The sequence below is a fragment of the Toxorhynchites rutilus genome, chromosome 3 (assembly GCF_029784135.1).
Source record: "Toxorhynchites rutilus septentrionalis strain SRP chromosome 3, ASM2978413v1, whole genome shotgun sequence".
In the NCBI taxonomy this organism is placed as follows: Eukaryota; Metazoa; Arthropoda; class Insecta; order Diptera; family Culicidae; genus Toxorhynchites; species Toxorhynchites rutilus.
The window spans coordinates 324704502-324719258 of NC_073746.1; the positions used below are offsets into that span (position 1 = coordinate 324704502).

The 14757-nt window shown below is 39.7% G+C and overlaps 1 protein-coding gene across 3 annotated transcripts in view; it reads left to right on the plus strand.

Annotated features, from left to right (window-relative positions):
* LOC129779694 (high affinity cGMP-specific 3',5'-cyclic phosphodiesterase 9A) overlaps nucleotides 1–14757 on the plus strand; it is a 446325-nt gene that overhangs the window by 15249 nt on the left and 416319 nt on the right. For all 3 annotated transcript variants that reach the window (XM_055787323.1, XM_055787324.1, XM_055787325.1), the window contains exon 2: nucleotides 12123–12856. The gene's annotated coding sequence lies outside the window, so the exon portion shown is untranslated. The remainder of the gene's footprint in view (nucleotides 1–12122; nucleotides 12857–14757) is intronic.

Sequence of the window (14757 nt, forward strand, 5' to 3'; positions counted from 1 at the left end):
GGGAGAATGTTCTTCATGACGCACGGTCCATCAAATCAGAAAATTTCATCAAGAAGGTATACTCGTGTGGCTTACACGTTGAGCCCCGAATTATTCTTACTACGCTTTCCGTTCAGCCCGCATCTAAAGTTTTTGAACAATATTAATGTCGGTCCCCGCTCTCAAAAAATATATATATGGTTTGTGTTCGGATGTATTACAAAATTTGAGTACTTTCTAGTCGAATTTCCAACTATTTTCTATCTATACAATAAGTATCTTTGGAAGCTTGGATCGACACTGGTATCGTGCAAACGCTATTGATGCGGGTTGAATGAGAAGCGCAGCATGAAAAAAAGCGAGGCTCATCGTGTTAAAGGAGGATTCCGACCTGGGAAATCGAAAAATTGAAATTTCAAGCATAAAAATGAATTACAACGCATCGCAGTATAATTGTGGTCATAGCGGGTTTTTTTTCTAGCATTATAATTATACATCACGACACGCAGACTACACTGCAGGAGACTCGAACATTTGACTAAATCACAAACGACATAAAAAATTATAAAAAAACCTATGCTTTTTTGGCTCTCCTGGTCGGGGTCCCCCTTAGGTACCTCGTATTTCGGACACATAAAACGATGACAATACAATTTTTCCCCCCTTTAACATGAGCTGTTCTTCCGTGTTTATTTATTTCGTGACAAATATTCAAGTTCGATCTACTATACTGCCGTTCTACGCATAGTTGTCCCATTTAACTTTTTGATAATGTTCACTTTTTTCATAGACCGATGTTTTCATGCCTTATCTTCCGAAAAAATACAAAAAAAGTGATTGTTTGTTCCCAGCTTTTAAAATAACAACATCAAGTTCAATTGTCTCATGTTGATATTCTAGGCAAAAATGTCCCACCATGTATTTTTTGTAGATCTATAATAAATGAATCGGTTCAAGTACAAAAAATGTCACGCTATCAGCAGGGTTAATGCACTCATTTCTGGTTTGGAAGAACGACTTGATTATCAAACAAATTACAGAACACGTGTACACCTTGTTAGCATAAGCCTAATAACAATGATATTTATATTCTGCAAAGGTGTTGCAGATCACTTCCTCCTTTATAAAACGATGTTTTTATGCATAATCTTTTGGAAAAATACAAAAAAAAAACTTATTGTTTGTTCCCAGTTTTTGAAAAAACAACATCAAGTTTAATTATACCTTGTTGATATTCTAAGCATAACTGTCTCATCATGAATATTGAAACCCATTATCAAGCATGATTGACTCAAGTGAGGGGAACGTTTTCATTTCATTAGACAATAGTTTACTGCTTATAAAAAAACCCGGTGTATTACTAAACTGAAATGCTCAAAGCTTCTGTTAGACAAACATGCTAGAAAACATTGATTGCGTTTTTCTCAGTTGCTGATTTTGGAACATGGGACAACTATGCGTAGAACGGCAGTACATGTAAATATCAAAATTCCATTATTTCTAAAAAGATATTCCTTGTCTTCAAATAAGCTGCTCTTTCACATTGTTTTACACTGGTTTCAATTATCTATGAAAAAAGCAAATCCAAAATGGGACTCGTCGAATTTACATTATCTACAGACAGTTGTTTCATCACATGCCTCACGATTTTATTTTGGTCTCATCATTGTCCTAGATTTATGAAGGAAGAGGTGTGATAACTACTAACTGCTGCTTGCCTAATTATTTTCTAGCTTTTAGTAAATTATCTGTATTATTATTATGTTTAATCACAATGAAACCGTTGACCTTAAAAAGTGTTTCTTTACATTCCTCTACAATAAAACCGTTCAACAATTTATTCAAAATTTTGGATTTGAATTTTTCATAAATAACACGGTTACTACTAGTCAATCCCGTTCGTTTGATACCCATATTGATGAGGTTCTGAGAAAATATGTAATTCGCCATTTTGTAGCGGCCGCCATCTTGGGTTTTCAAGAACATGAAATACGGAGTTTTATAATGAGTGGAAAGATAAAGGTGTGTTCCAAATTTCAGATCAATCGGTCATCAGAAAGGGGTTAAATTTTTATTAATGTGGGGGAGCGTTACATACAAAGTTAAAAAGTTACCCACGTACATAAAAACGGGTCATAAATTCGAGTCCGTCCTGTACACCGTTTTATGGTCACCGGATCTAAAATCTTCGACTCCATACTCTTTCAACTTATTCTTCTGCAACTCCTTCAATGAGAAATTTAATCGTTAACTTTTGATCCGTCCGGATACAAAATCATTTTCTGAATGTTTTTTTTATTCCGGACATGGATTTGTGAAACACACATTTTTGAAACTTTTTTGTTCACAGTTGACACAATTTTAACTATCAGTCACATTGATTCAACATGCAAAAAATGTTATGGTTTTGGTATGATATTGAATGCAATGAAAAAGTGTTCGGATTAAAAAGCGTCCGGGTTCAAAAGCATTACTGTACGTCATTACCTTTGTCTGGGTCCCTTCACATTTCTCAATTCCGGGTAATGAGAGGGCTGACTCATTAGCAAAGGTAGGTGCAATTGAATGCGACAATTATCAGCGTCAAATCGAAAGATTTCAATGAATTTTATTCTTTATTCCTTAAAAATACCATCGCTAACTGCAACGCAAGAGGAACAGTAAAATAAGTTGAAATGTAAATATACAGGAAAACCTGTTTTTGTGCGGTATTTTTTGTTAGATTTTTTTTGTGCGGTATATGAAAAGCCGCATATTTTACGAAGTTATCATCCATTTAGTTTTTTTTTCGATGTTTTATAGGCATTTCAGTGCGAAAAAGCACATTTGCGTTTAAATTATCCACTTCTCAAACATGATTTCTAATAGCAACAAGCTTCGACATGCAACTAAAAGTACAACACAGCCACGCGCAACCGAAAAGGCAAACTGTCCCATCGCAAAGCAGGGAAACAAAAGGAAATCGAACGGTGAATGGCGTGGATTTGAGTTATTTTCTTGGTGGAAACTTTCTTTATGCGGTCCCTATCTATCGCATAAAAAAAGTTTTTTTCAAATTGTGCACTGAACACGGTTTTTTAAAGCTACTGTTGATGTTTCGCACGATGTTTTTTATGCGTTTTATTGTGCGGTCCCTATCCCCCGCACAAGAAACGGTTTGCCTGTACAGGGTCTTTCAGATTAAACGCTCACGCAACAAATTTTAATAACTTCTACAAAAGTAAATCGATTTATATTAAAAAAAACGAAAATAAAGCTTATTTTAGGACATTTGCGATGTGACCACCCCTTTTTCGATAACGCGTTTTAAACGGTGAACAAAACTCTTCATGCACAACTCTAACATTACGACTTCGCTGTCGTGCTATTGAAAATCCGAGTTATTTCTTCTTTAAGTTCCTCCGAATTTTGTGGCCTATTAACATAGCAACGGTCCTCCACGTACCCCCCAGAGGAAGTAATCGATGACGAGAAATGTTGAAATTCTTACCATAAGAGAACAAAGTTTCATTAAGGCTTCGGTTGCTCGAGAAATACGATTTCACTAAATAAACGTTCTTGTAAATTGTACATCATGATACTAAAGTGACATCAAATTGCATCACGGAAAAAACGCTGTAGAAATTTAATTTTTAGGAATTATATCTTCAGCTTTCGCTTTAAAATCAGATAAGAGTGTATAGATCACGTTGTCCATGCTTCACTGTCAATTTTTTGTAAATTTGGAAAAATGTCGTCGAACGAAAAAGAGCGTCGTGAATTAATCCTGTACACTCATTTCGAGAATCCGGAGTTGTCACATCGGGACATCGGTAAGATGCTGGGAATCGTCCAATCCACGGTCAGCAGAGTACTAAAACGATACTTCGAGAACCTAACCATCGACCGGAAGGTGAAGAACGGCAAAAATGGATGCTCCGTCAATGAAAAAGATCACAAGCGCGTAGTTAAGCAGTTTAGACGTGATCCGAGAAGTTCGGTCCGGGATGTCGCCAATAAGCTGAATATGTCAAGTTCATTCGTCCAGCGGACCAAGCAGCGGAAGGGCCTGCGTACATACACGAGCCCGGAAGCTGTACACCGAAATGCTGACGAAGCCGCATTGCCTGGTAATGGACGACGAAACCTACGTCAAAGAGGACTTTCGTCAGCTGCCGGGCCTGTTGTTCTTCTCCGCAGAGGACAAATTCAGCGTTCCGGAGGAGATTCGCAAGCAGAAACTATCCAAGTTTGGTAAAAGTACATGGTGTGGCAAGCGATCTGCTCTTGCGGAAAGCGGAGCGCCCCCTTCGTGATGACCGGCACGGTAAACGGGCAGGTTTACCTTAAGGAGTGCCTACAGAAGCGCTTACTACCACTATTGAAGCAGCACGAGGGCCCGACCATTTTCTGGCCGGATCTCGCTTCGTGCCACTATTCAAAGGACGTGTTGGAGTGGTGCGAAGCCAACGGGGACACCTTCGTGCCAAAGGAAATGAACCCGCCGAACGCTCCGGAGCTTCGCCCAATAGAGAAATATTGGGCGATTATGAAGCAGGTCCTCCGGAAGAACCCAAAAGTTGTCAAATCGGAGGCGGACTTCAAGAGAAAATGGATTTCTGTTAAAAAAAAACTACAACCTGACGTTGTACAGAACCTTATGGACGGGGTAAAGAGGAAGGTGCGAGCATACGGGCTTGGGCTCGAAGTATGAATAAAAAGAAAATGCCAAAAGTTGTTTAATAGTTTTTATTTTACTGTCTAAAATTTTCAAAAGGATCGGTCTACTGGGCGAATTTCTACAGCGTTTTTTCCGTGATGCAATTTGATGTGACACACCCTTCAAAAACCATCCGATCAAACTGAACGAGTAGCCGAATATTATCGTCCCAAAGTGGGCATGCAGTGTTACGACGGAGCGAATTTTTTTTAAGGTGCTATTCGATTTTTTAGCGTGTGGGTTTAATCTGAAAGACCCTGTACAATAGATATACGAATAAATTTAAAAATTGAGTGTGATCATCAACATCATTCCCTTATATCTCAGCCTTTTCATGAAAAAATAGGTCACCCTTCTAAACTGTGACAGTATTGTCACAGTGACATATTGTTTATATATAGTTATAAAAAAAAAAATATATATATATATTTAAGAATTCGGCTCCTTTAAACTTACGTAGGTCTGGTTCGACTCTGAATGTACTTGGGGGGCCCATATTAGGTATCTGAGTAAAAAATGTCAACAAAGAATAAACTTTCTCCGTACAATTACCGGCACCTGGTGGGGAGCCCATCCCGAAGATCTTATAATGTTGTATCGAACAACTATTCTCTCAGTGATGGAGTATGGCAGTTTCTGTTTTCAATCAGCTGCCAAAACATACCTCATTAAACTCGAGCGAATTCAGTATCTTTGTCTCCGTATCGCGTTGGGATGTATGCCCTCAACGCATACCATGAGTCTCGAGGTTTTGGCAGGCGTACTCCCACTAAAAGATCGCTTCAATTTATTATCTCTTCGGTTCTTCATCCGGTGTAAGGTTATGAACCCATTGGTGATCGGAAATTTTGAGCAGCTTATCGAGCTAAATTTTCATTCTGGATTCATGAGCTCATATCATGAATTCATCTCTATGCAGGTTGATCCTTCTTCGTATACTCCCAACCGTGTTTGTTTTCCTGACTACATCAATTCCTCTGTGCATTTTGATCTGTCCATGAAGCAGGATATCCATGGAACATCAGATTATCTTCGATCGAGGATCGTTCCAACGATCTTCGATGCAAAGTATGGGGATATCAATTGTGATAATATGTACTTTACTGATGGGTCCTCTATGAATGAGTCCACAGGATTTGGAGTGTTCAACGAATTTTCTAGCACCTCACACAGTCTTCAGAATCCTTGCTCAGTGTATATTGCTGAATTGGCAGCGATACACTGGGCGCTGGACAGCGTCGCCTCACGACCTGTTGAACACTATTACATTGTAACGGATAGTCTTAGCTCTGTCGAAGCTATCCGTTCAGTGAGGCCGGAAAAGCACTCGCCGTACTTCCTTGAGAGAATACGAGAAATTTTGAGTGCTTTATCTAGACGCTGTTATGTCATTACCTTTGTCTGGGTCCCTTCACATTGCTCAATTCTGGGAAAATGAGAGGGCTGACTCATTAGCAAAGGTAGGTGCAATTGAAGGCGATATTTATCAGCGTCAAATCGCCTTCAATGAATTTTATTCTTTAGTCCGCAAAAATACCATAGTTAACTGGCAACGCAAATGGAACGAAGATTTTTTTTTGTCCCATTTATTTATTTCAGGCTCATTGACATTTTAGCTGTAACAGAGCCGAATTTTAATCGTGTACATGTCACATATTTATCATATCTATAATTAGCACATTACACAGTTGCCATTTTTCGGCGTTAGAGTATTCCCTTCTATACCATTCCATATGGTACACACATTTACACAGTAGCAGCCATTTAGGCGTAAGAGTTTTCTATCTGTTCTTCCATTTATCCAGTTAGACCGGACAGCGGAGACAGTTGATTGATCATTGTTGAGTTATTTATAGAACAGCAGCCCGATGTGTCTTGCAGAGCAGAGCAGTTGTATGGATGAATCGATCATATTTCGACCGTGGATCGATCTCCATCGCTGATGATTGTTGCGTGGACGTATTTATTCTGTAACAACACAAAGATGGTCAATGAGGGCCCTGAGTTTCGAACTCACGATCGATCGCTTACTAAGCGAACGCGCAACCAATGTGGCTACGGAGACCCCCGTGGAACGAAGATGAATTGGGCCGGTGGCTCCACTCGATTATCCCTAAGGTTAGCCTCAAACCATGGTTCAAAAGTCTGGGCTTGAGTCGGGACTTTATTCGCACCTTCTCCCGACTCATGTCCAATCACTGTTCGTTAGATGCGCTACTCTTTCGTATTAATCTTGCCGACAACAATCTTTGTGTTTGTGGCCAAGGTTACCACGGGAGCACGTTGTTTGGTCGTGCGAGCTGTATCTTGTCGCCAGATCGAATTTAGTAGTCACCCTTCGGGCCCGAGGAAGGCAGCCCATGATGCCGGTGAGAGACGTGTTGGCTCGGTTAGACCTTGATTACATGTCCCAAATATATGTATTCCTTAGAGCTATCGATCTTCGTTTGTGATTGTCCTTATACCCTTAGTTTTTCCTTTTCCTTTGTGAGAGATCGGATCCCTTCTTAAGAATAAGATGAAATGTAAATACATATTAGATATAAGATAGGTTTAAGAATTGAGTGTGATGAGTGTGATTGAGAGTGTGAGTGTGATCATTGTCAACATCCCTCCTTTTCCTGAAGAAAATATGTCACTCTTCTAAACTCGAGTTGACCGCGAGTAATCGGTTTCCTATATTATTAACATTAGAATTAAGGAAAAATGTATATATACTAGTAACAATACAGTAAGGAGTTCGGCTCCTTTAAACCTATGTAACTGAGCCTGTAAAAATAAACGATTTAAACAAAAAATAAAAAAAACCTTACGTAACTGAGCCTGTGAAAATAAACGATTTAAAAAAAATAATAATAATAACTACAAAAATTCGCTAGCTAAGGTGGGCGCTTCAGAAGGCATACTTTTTGAAAGGCAAATTGCCTATAATGAATTTTTTCACATTCCTCGTCAGGACACACTCGTTAGTTGGCAGCGCATGTGGAGTGAAGATGAGTTCGGTCGTTGGTTACACACGATTATCCCTAAGGTCTCGACGAGTGCATGGTTCAAGGGATTGAATGTAGGTCGTGATTTCATTCGCGTGATATCTCGGCTTATGTCCAATCACTACAACCTAAACGCGCATCTCTATCGCATTGGGCTCGCAGCAAACAATCTTTGTGATTGTGGCGATGGCTACCACGACATCGAGCATGTTGTCTGGTCGTGTATCCGGTTCCATGCTGCTCGCTCTCAGCTCTCTAGAGCACTGAGAGCAAAAGGCAGACAATCGGATATCCCCGTCCGGGATATCTTAGGTAGCCGGGATCCTGATCTTCTGCTTCATCTATACCTGTTCCTCAGAAACGCCGATGTCAACGTTTAATGATGTTTCCTTCGTTGTGTCCCCGTTTCATATCCCTCCTATCCGATCGATAAACTTTTACTTAGTCGCGGCAATACATACACACACTCTTTACAGATGCACGGGCCAAAGGTTGTGCAGTCCACTGATCATTCAACAAGAGCCAAAGGTTGTACCGCTCATGACAACTCTACACGAACTGATGATTGCGCCGGCTAGTGACCATTCTATCCTGGATTCCTCGAGTCGAGAAAGACGCACCACGCTAGATATGGGGTACAGACTAGGGGGGCGTTGCTGATTAATGGTCAGCTGCATCCCAATAGGAAGTAGCCCGTGTCGGGCACACGTATAGAGCATCGAAGACTGCAACATACCAATTATGAGAACACTTGTAATACTAACCTCGAGCCAACCGCGAGTAATCGGTTACATATTACTAACATAGTTGTAAGACAAAAATTGTCAAAATATTGGACTCCCGGCCCCGTCAGGCTAACGCCACATGTGCCTTAATAAAAAATATATTTAGGGAAAAAAAAACTACAAAAATAAAATCCGTTTTTTTGCAGGTTCAATAATATTCAATAAAAGGCTGGCTTCAGTATTTAATTCAGTATTTAAAATTTTTTTGAAAAAAGTCATTTTTGGGAAAAAGTAGAAAGAAAAAATTTTATCGGACCACTTTAAAATAAATATGGGACCTTAATAAAAAAATAAAAAAAATACGGGTGTAATGTTTTGCGATAAAGAACAAAATTACCACTTTTCATGGCATGGAATGACTGTAAAATAAACTAAATCCGAAAGAAAACCAAAGTCCTCCTCGTCGGATCCTAAAGTTGTCTTCGACAGTTGTAGCGAAAATGGTCCGGAATTCGCAGTCCTCTGTTCCGAAAACAAAGAGGTAAAGGATTGACTTGAGAAGTTTCAAAGCACAAGATTTACCGAACTGTAATCCGAAGCGGAATTTGGGGGCAACGAAACGATCAATAAAGCTCCACGAAAATTTCCTGATGAAATTCACTTTCGTTTCTGGAACCACGAACCAGGGAGTTTATCAAAAAAGTAGCATCCAGAAGAGAAATTTCCCGACTCCGATTCTTCGCAATTATTAGTACCGACTCTGACTCCGACTTCAACTCCGACTCCTGCTGAAAAAATGAAATAATTCGAAACCAGGTTTCCTCCTCAGTCAGACATCCAAATCCTCGACTCCGACTCCTCGACTCCGACTCCGACTCCATAGCCCCGGTAGAAACTTTTTCTGGCGCAACTGAATGTTGGGTGCCTTTTATGGTCGACTTGGTAAACTCTCACCAATTTCACTACAGCATGATTTCCATGTCTGATGTCATTAGAACGTTTAATTTACGATCTTCTATAATTAGCCAGTGAAAATAAATATCCAAATTTAAAATTCCTTTTCCTATAGAAAATATGTCACCCTTCTAAACTCACTGAACTCACTGCGAGACTGCGAGTAATCGGTTTTCTGCCTTATTAACCTTAGAGTTAAGGAATAATGTACTTAAGGATGTATACTAGTAAAAAAATGTTAAACATGGTGGCATGGCAGTGATCGTTCGTGCAACATCCACGATGAGCTCAGGAGACGCTGGAATTACTTGTACTGTCATCTTGCACAATCGGTCATATTTTTCAATCTCTGGCAAATAAGCTAGGATTTCACTTCAAAAGATGTTCAACAGCAGGTTTTCCTTCTTATTCTCTTTCCAAGGTGACGTCGTTTTGCTTTTTTGTTGTTCAGGCAAGCATCGAAATTTGTGCTCCCTGATGAAGATTAAGACTCAGGGTTATCGCTGCAAGATTCGCCGACAGGTTCATCATCAACCAACCTTTGATCCGTTCTGATGTTTCACATAGTGCTTCCGTGGCCATCATTAATTGTAAAATCTCTCGTTAAGTAAAATTCTTCTTTTTGTATCGATGTAAATTGCTGCTAACAATATAGGGTTAGCCAGAAGTGCACTTTGTCTTCTCTCCACCGTAGAACTCCCTCTGCAATTGGTCATTCAATCTTACTAAGGCGGAAAATCAGACTTCTTAATTCCAACACAAATATTCCAGGTGTCAGTTCTTCAAGTTGAAGTGTTTTAGTTAGGTTGAACGGTTGAAACAGGAGCTTCTCCAGATCGAGCGCTTTGTTCCACTGATTCTCGGTTAGGGAATATTCTCAATGTCCAGATCATTGATTAAATTTCTAAGTTAAATCAGTCGCTGAATCGTTAGATATGTACTTCTTTAGCGAGTTGCCTGATCTAAACTTGCTTCTTTCCCTGCTCTTCTTTTGAGAATTGCATTCGCTTTCGGAGTTCTAGCAGCTATAGTAACTTGCCTAAATTTACCAACCAAGGTAGTATCAGAACGATTGTTCAGTCCGTCCCGAATCGTCAACTGGAGTGTGTGAACGGTTCAACGCATGTGGAAGATCTTGAACATATCGACTTCATCTACTATCATCTATTAATTAATTTCAATGAAATCAACTCGGCTCTTAACGGATTTGTACAGTCGGTAAAACTTTCCCGTCTCCGACTCCGACTCCTAATACAGTGAGATTTTTTTGACTCCGACTCCATAGCCCCGGTAGAAACTTTTTCTGGCGCAACTGAATGTTGGTCGCCTTTTATGGTCGACTTGGTAAACTCTCACCAATTTCACTACAGCAAGATTTCCATGTCTGATTTTTTTCGTGTTCAACCCTTACATAAAGGTATTAAAAGTATAAAGGTTAAGGTATACATAAACCTCTCTCGTAGTGCTTGTGACTGAATGAGATTGCTAATGATACACATTTCAATGGAGTGTCGAGTCCGGGGCAACTATTCCGACTTGCAATGATAGCACATTTTTGAACTTGCTACTCGGCTCATAAAGATACTCGAAAATGCAAATGTCAGTCTCATTGGAGCAGAAATCCGACTGATTTTCCGGCAGCGAGAACCACCCTAAGGGTAACTTTCCACTAGACAAAAGTTCCAAGCTCGGTTTCAAGCCAAGATCAAAACGCGCATCGAATTCGTTCGCCTCATTCGATTAGTCCACTCCGTAATGAATACTTGCATCCGCAAGAGTTGCACCGGTCGGTAAACTGGCCGGCGAGTGGATTTGCGTCTCCCTCCCACTTGCGTTCCCGAGCCCACATCTCCCACACGGACCGGTGAGATGACCGAAGGAAGCGGGTGTGGATTCCTGACTGAACACGCAAATGAGTTTGTCCCGTTTTTACCCCGACTTCAGTACGACGATGCCGATGGTGACGCTCATGATGATGATGATGGTGATGCGCTTCTTCGGTGTCGTGTTCACCGTTCACGTTCTATAGTTATTGCTGTTTTTGTTATTGTTTTTGTTTGTTTGTTGTTGCTGTCCTCTGACGCTTCTCGTGCAGATTTATTCCTGACTGTTATTTAGCGTTTGACGATCGTTAAGTTTTATTGCCGAGACTTTTTGGTGTCCATCCAGGGTTACGGGTTGTCTGTTTTTTATCCTCTTAGTTTGCTCTATTCGATTTTTGTGTTTTTTTTTGCATATGAATGGGTGCCTTTTTCCGGTGCGGAGATGACACCTTTACGTGAGTGGGAGCAAGTGTGAAACGAAACATTGAGATATTTAAGGCAACAGTTCAGTTTTGGAGGTTGTAAGTGGGAGATGTGATGAATTGGCCTAACTGCAGCTGAAATATTCTCGAATTTAATTTCAAAATGGGTTTCAAACAAGTTAAGACAAAACTGGAATGCGTGTGAATTGTATCGAGCGAAACAGTTTCCGAACTATTGCGTTTTTATTAGTTGCTAATTCCGATTATAAATCACAGCTTCACGCGTGTGCGTTTTTGCTTGATCGCGATTCAGGTTTTATGTTCGTTTTGTCTATTAGTTATTCAAATTCTGGCAAGCATTTCCAGCGCAAACATTTGTAATTTCCGGTTCAATCTGGATTTCTCATGTGCGACTTTACGCCGTTTGCACGCGGGTTTCGAAGAGATAGCAAATAATCAATCACACCGCAGATCTTCGCAACTGTTTCAATCCAATATTTTTTTTCTCTTTTTTCTGTCTTCCGTTTCAGATGGAATCCGCCAAAAAAGGTGTTTATTTCGAATGGATGCTAGGAACGTCGTACGTGCGGCTTTAAGTGGTGTTTGTGCAATAGAGATAAAATTTGAACGCTGAAAATTACAGAAACGTATTGTAAACAAACAAAGATCATAGTCAACTCACCGGAGCGGTGCGGCGTGGCGTTGGCAGCTGACCGCGCGACGAGAGGCTCAAGTGGAAGAAAGTGCTCGATACTAGTTTTGCCCTACCCGGTGTGAAGCAAGTGAGTGGATGATGAGGATGATGATGACGGTGGTGATGATGCCCTTTTCATAGTACACAAGCTGGGAAGTATATAACATCGTCGTTAAGTGAACAGTACTTGGTCGGTGGAGACAAAACGAGGAAAAAGTGCTCATGTTATCGCTCGACAAGCGTGTGTGTAGTGTGTGAATGTGTCTCCGTAGGCCACTCCGAGAGGAGAAAACAAGGTGGAAAAGAAGGAAACTATAGCGGTTCGGTGCATTTCGAAGTGTGGCACATGCAAGATCATTGATCTATCGGTTTTATTTATTGCGCTGTTTACCGATTCTTCTTGTACATATTTGCGTTCTGCAGAACGAAAGCTTTGTGAATGTGCGATGACCGGTTCTGGTAGTGTTGTGCGTTGCGTCGCGACGGGAAAATGAATTAGAAGACTGAAGAGTTCGTTTTGTCGAACGGCAAAATCATAGGTCGAGCATCTGACTGGGACGAAGTACACAGGTTAGTTAATTTTTTCTTATTATTTAAACAAAAGACAGACAAAACATTAAGGCCACTACTTCACTTTTTGAAACAGATTCATTTCACAGGCTAAATCAATAAAATAAAAAGACTCAAATCGTATGTATTTCATCATGATAAATAAGTTTATTATCGAGCTCTAAAATACACACTTTTAATACAAATAATTCAAGTATTTGATAGAAATGATAAGGGAATGTGTCAATGACACAACTTCATTGTTGACGTAGGACTATGATTTTTTTTCATTCAATTCGTTTATTTATCATCTCCGAGTTTATTTTAGAAGCCTTCGAAATTTTAGAAGCCTTAAGTGAATAATTGGTGGCCCGATTTTTTGCGTGGTTTTGTAGAAACAGCTGAAGATAGTTAATTCATGATTCATTCTTGTCCTCGCGAGAGCAAGTGGATTTGCGTCTCCGTTTTTTTATCCTATTTATTTATTTATTAGGCTCATTAGCATTTTAGCTGTAACAGAGCCGGGTTTAATCGTGTACATGTACATATGTTTACGTTTCTATAAATTGTAAATTACACAGTAGTAGTAGTAGCCATTTTGGCGTTAAGTTTTCTGTTCCATTACATTATGGTAAATTACACAGTAGTAGCCATTTAGGCGTAAGGGTATTCTTTCTGTCCTTCCATTGTTCAGCACACCGGACAGCGGATACAGTTGATATTGATCATTGTTGGGTTTTTCATAGAACAGCAGCCCGATGTTTCTTACAGAGCAGAGCAGTTGTATGGATGAATCGATCTTTGTTCCACCGTGGATCGATTTTCATCGCTGATGATGGTTGCGTGGACGTAGTTATTCTATAACAACACAAAGATGGTCAATTGAGGGCCCTGAGTTTGAACTCACGATCGATCGCTTGGTAAGCGAACGCGTAACCAAGTGGCTACGAAGACCTCCTATAGAGCAAGTTAGTTATTCGTTGATATTTGTGTTCTTATTGCCTTATTTCCAATGCACATTCTGCAAAAGAATGGACCGCCAAAGTTATTTATCTTATTTGAATCATAGAGGCCTAGAACATTAAAGTTATCTATCACAGCTCCTACACTTCGATCGGTTATATTATGTGTTCCACCACCACCATTATTACACATTTCTAATCAACAAAATACAACACTGAGGTACACATACAAATAAAATTTTGGTAATAAATAACAAAACAAGAACAATGTATGCGTGTGATGAAAAAAAATACAAGCACTCTCTACCATGTATACCACAGCGTATCTTTTTAAACGGTTTCATTTAGTTTGCCCTCTAATTTGTATGTTTGTATGTTTGTCTGCAGCCTTTTACCACATTAATAGAAATTTGAACCCCTTCCGGTTGACCGATTGATCTGAAATTTGGAACACACCTCTATCTCTGCAGTCATTATAAAACTGCGTATCTCATGAGTTTAAAAATCCAAGATGGCGGCTGCTACAAAATGGCGGTTACATATTTTCTCAATACTACATCAATATGGGATAATTCCAAACCCCATCAATATGCGTATCGAATGAAAGGGATTGACTAGTAGATGACAGTTATTTATGAAAAATTCAAATCCAAAATGGCCGCCATCACAAAATGGCGGATTACATATTTTCTCAAAACCCCATCAATATGGGTATCAAGTGAAGGGGTTTGCCCAGTAGATCACAGCTATTTAGGAAAATTCAAATTCAAGATGGCCTCTGTAACAAAATAGTCAATTACTTTTTTAAACGGCTTCATTCAACTTGACCTGTTTGTATGTATGTTTGTATGTTTGTAGGGTTGTTCGACATTAATAAAAATTTGACCCCGTTCCTTTTGATTATTGAGATTCGGAACAAACCTTTATCTCTGCTGTCATTATGATACTGTGTATTCCAAT